At 46.6% G+C, this 4860-nt stretch overlaps 1 long non-coding RNA gene across 1 annotated transcript; it reads right to left on the reverse strand.

The window, feature by feature from the left end:
* Positions 1–1066: 1066 nt before the first annotated feature.
* On the reverse strand, positions 1067–3682 carry LOC148119596 (uncharacterized). The gene is made up of 2 exons (XR_015735142.1): positions 3252–3682; positions 1067–2804 (listed from the first exon to the last, which is right to left on the reverse strand). It is a non-coding gene; the product is annotated as an uncharacterized LOC148119596 (long non-coding RNA).
* Positions 3683–4860: the final 1178 nt, after the last annotated feature.

Genomic DNA, 4860 nt, shown 5'->3' on the forward strand with positions numbered 1-4860 from the left:
TGAAACCAATAGTTCAAGCAAAGCCTTTCTTCTCTCAGGTGCCTTGGTTCACACTGTTGTAGCATAATGACAGAAAAGTAACTAATACAATGCATAGACTTTTATCCCTGGAAAACCAAAAATGGTAGAGAAAAAAATTTCTGGAAATCATGGAAAGGGAAGACAGATTTGTGGACACATCCCCAAGCATATCTTCAAGGTAAGTAAGAAATTAACACTGAAAGTTGGAAGATGGACTCGTACAAAAAAAAAAAAAAAATAGGTGACTCTCTCTCTCTCTCTTTCTTCTCTCTCTCTCATACATCAAAGTCACATATATACATATACAAGCACATTGACACACATACATACACACATGCTAACATATACCGGCACACAGATAGGCAGGCACACACAGAGATACAGAAACACATACATAGAGACACAAATTCCCGTAGACATACAAATAAAACTCAGTTTTGAGATAAAATGAAATACTTCATTAATTCAGCTCATTTATTATTGCACCAAACAGTGTGTTCCCTCAGTGAAAAATGGACAAGATGCTCCTTACTTTTTTACTTAGTGCATAGTACAAGCAGGAAATTAGTGGCTATGACTATATGAAACATTATTTTTCTTTTAAGCCAGTTATCCTCATATTCCCCAGGCCAACTGGACCACCAGTATCTACAAAAATAATTAAAGCAAGTCCTGTAGTCCATCTAACTTCAGTTAAATAAAAAATTATGGACCAGTAATGTGTTAATGGTTCCTCTTGGTGAGTCCACAAGTGCTTAGCTTAAGCACTTCTGCTTAAAGAGAACTGTGGGAGACGATGAGCTCAAGCTGAACTGGGGTGACAGGTGGAAGACCCTTGGGGACAAATTATCTCAGGCTTTAAGATGTAACTAAGCAGAATCATTTCATGATGTCAGTTTTTATTTTAAAAAAACAAACTTTTATTGATTTTTTACAGATTGCACATCATGGATCCCTATCCCACTTACCTCCCTACCCCTTGCATCTACCCTCTTGTCCCGCGCTACCGTCTCGCCAGCAAGAACCACGCGGTACACATAGGATACTTCTGTAGTAAAGCTTTAATGCCCCTTGGGAGAGCGGGCATCAGCCAACATGGCGGAGACCCAGATAAGATGGAACCCATCCCTTATATAGGAAACAGACCCTGCTTTGGACGTGTCACTCTTGGATAGGTCCATTGTTCCCAGTCCCAGGTGATGCCTCGGGAGTAGGCGGGGACTCAGTGGGAAATTACCGAGCACATGTGCGTTCACCTGGCGGTGAAGCCGGATGTCAGCGCCATCTTGATAATGGAGAATGTGGCTGCGGCCTTCTACATCTCCCCCTAATTTTACTTCTTTGCAGAAAGGCAACTCCCTAGGAAGGTAAAGATAGAGGTCGCACTTCCCAAAATGAAAACATTAAAATGGGCTTACATGGAAACTGTCCCTAGGCTCATGACACCTGGAGCCTATCCGGCCTGCCCTCTGCCAATTTTCTGGGAAAGGGAATATACGGCAGAAAACCCTTAAGCAAAGCGACTTATCTCTCAGAGAGGGCCATTCTCTGTGCGATGCTCTTTAGCTCAACAACCTTTAGGGCTAGCTAAGCCAAGTACTCCACCCTGTGCAATGGACCATAGTCCTAGGGGTGCAGGAGCTGGTTGGCTTAAACCTTACTGCTTTAACATAGATAGCCACATATCAGTAGAGGCCCCTGTTCCAGGGCAGCCAGCGCTTGTGCAATAACCACTTTGTCCCTACGATTTTGGGATTTGAGTCAGCAGACCATCCAGAGGAGAAACACTAATCCATAGCATAGGACTGTTCCAAAACATTTCCACCCCCACCCATTCTTTGAAGTAGGGGAAGAAAGACACGACCCAGGACTGTAATCCTATGGCCAAGCTTATAAATCATCTCTAGGACGGTAGGGGGAGGGGACCCAGAGTCATATTGGTTGTAGAAAGTCAAGGAAACACCGCCATCCTATGGTTGACTGGTAACAGCTTCGGGAAAGCTGAGAGTGTCCTCCATCGGTGCTCTGTCATCCATCTGCAAAATGGCAGGAGGAACAGCAGCCAGGTCCTCAGGCGAATCCGTGTGTTGTGGATCATTCTTCACTGTTCGGGTCAATCGCTCTGGCAGCCAGAATGGGCTTTCTTGATCCTGTGGGAAGACACAAACAGCTCCCCTGGATCTCAATAAGATGGGATCCGGGCCTTTCCATTCATTAGAAAGCACATCTTTCCACTTAACCAAATCTTTGGGCCGCTGTGGATCCGAACAATGTCGTGTTGCAGCATTTTGGCCATTATCATCCAGATTTAAAAAATTTATGGTGAACAGAGCCATGGCGATGGCCATTCTTGGCATCGGGGGCAGTTCCTTTATATATGGCGATGGCCATTCTGGCATCGGGGGCAGTTCCTTTATTATTCCCCCCCTTTTTGTTTAAATAGATATTTATCCAATTTTTAATTTAAATAACCATGGCATTTTGTAACCTATCTTGAAGATACCCATAGTGTTTAGCAGAAATAACTGACAGGATAAGGGAAACTGATAGCAAGCAATACCTGACAAAACAAGGGGAAATCCAGCAGCATAGCAATGGCACAGCAACAACAACATTGCAATGTACAACAACAACACAGCAATAACTGACAGACCAAGGGCAGGAGCTGGACCATCCCTCAGGAACCCGCCAGCTCCGCAGCAATCAGGCCAGACAGCTCCATAGCAGAGGCTTTGTCCTCAGGCCTCTGGACAGATGAATCCACAGCATGAATAGTAGCATTTCTAGAAAAAAAACATTTGGCTGCTTTCTGCTGTTATTGGGCCGTTGCATTCTTAGGGGTATACACTACAACATTTCAGGAGGTCTCGGTGATTCAAACCACATAAATCCCAAGTACACCCTTAGGCTCTCCTTTTCTGTGGAGACGAAAACAGAACCTCTTTCCCAAAACATCATATCCTTAGCAGTTTCTAAGTTTAAATATCTTTCTCCTATCCAGTACACAAAAGACAACACATATAACATAACATAAAGCTTTTGACCTTGTAAATCAGCCTTCTCCCCCATTTTTACTTTTTTTAAAATCACTGGGAGGTCCTTTTTAACTTATTTTCTTTTCTGTCTCCCCCATTCTTTACCGGAGGGTCATTTTTTAACTTATCTGGGTGCGCGCATAACCTCCCATTGCTGCTCAGTTTTTGATATGCTCTCTGGACTTTAGAGCGTACCTCTCTAAGCTTGCATGCCTGCAGTTTTGAATCCTCCTTGTGTCCAAGGGGTCTCCGGTGGTGTAAAGTTCTTCTTTTTCCTCTTCTTCCCGGGTTTCGGCACCAGATGTCCCGCGCTACCGTCTCGCCAGCAAGAACCACGCGGTACACATAGGATACTTCTGCAGTAAAGCTTTAATGCCCCTTGGGAGAGCGGGCATCAGCCAACATGGCGGAGACCCAGATAAGATGGAACCCATCCCTTATATAGGAAACAGACCCTGCTTTGGACGTGTCACTCTTGGATAGGTCCATTGTTCCCAGTCCCAGGTGATGCCTCGGGAGTAGGCGGGGACTCAGTGGGAAATTACCGAGCACATGTGCGTTCACCTGGCGGTGAAGCCGGATGTCAGCGCCATCTTGATAATGGAGAATGTGGCTGCGGCCTTCTACACCCTCTGCCTTTGCATTTGCAACCTTCCAAAACAACAACGACAAAAAAAACAAGCAAACAAAAATCAAGCACTAAAAAGAAAAGGCAAAAGACAAACAAAGCAAAGCAAAAACAAAACAAAATAAAAAACAAACAAACAAAAAAAACCAAAATGAAACAAAAAAATGAAGCAGAGTCGTGGAAACTGTAGTGTGGCCCGGTGCATCACACCGTTCACCCGATTGTCCTTCCATATTTACAGGCAAGTGTGCACTGGATCCAGGCTGAGTGACCTGCATTGTCACCTAGGGCCTTGGTGTCTTCTGGGCCTGGGCGCCTGCTGAGGGCCATGTCTGGGTCTGTGGTCCTGCTGTGACGGGTCTGTGTTGACTTCCGTGGCCAGGAGTCATGGAAACCTTGCATTTTGGAATGTGAGGGCTGTGTTGAGTTGGACCTATCCCTCACTAGCCCTGGGACAACTGGCCTGGCCCCTCCCTGGATATTGAAGCAGGAGAGCTGGCTCTTGCAATCAGGAAGGATGGCCCCAATATACACCGCAGGCCTGTACCTCACCAGGACAGCTCACTAGAACTGACCCTGTTGTTCCGGAGGGTTTGAGAGAAAGAGTGCGAACCCAGCCCCCACCTGGTTTGCACGTGGAAGCATGGATGAGGGAAAGATGCCAACTTCCTCTCCACCCCTCGCTATCTGCAACAGGTGAGAGAGTTGGCCCTGAGGTCACAAAAGTAAAAGAACTAGCCCTGCCCTTCAACAGCCTCAGCACAGGAGAGAGCCAGAGAGAGGACCCTGCACGCTGCCAGAACAACACAGTAGAGCTAATCCTGTTGTTGAGAGGGCAAGGGAGTCAGCCCTGAGGGAGCGAGGAGAGCAGGAGAACTGATCTTGCCCACTCCTTGTATTATCCCAAGACAGAGAGAGAGAGAGAGAGAGAGAGAGAGAGAGAGAGAGAGAGAGAGAGAGGTGGGGCAAGGCAGTGGAGCTGGCCCTGGTGGTGAGAGTATGGCAGGGCCTGAGAGCAGAACTGGCCACACACCTTGCTGCAGAAAGCACTGGGGAACTCACTGGCTGGGCACATGGGGGAAAGATGGCTGACTGACCAGCCCAACTACCAACCAGGCCCAGAACCAGGGTCGTGAGACAGCTTGCTCCAACATCTACCTCATCTATGAAGTGTTG

This window comes from Myodes glareolus, chromosome 16 (assembly GCF_982192425.1).
Source record: "Myodes glareolus chromosome 16, mMyoGla1.1, whole genome shotgun sequence".
In the NCBI taxonomy this organism is placed as follows: Eukaryota; Metazoa; Chordata; class Mammalia; order Rodentia; family Cricetidae; genus Myodes; species Myodes glareolus.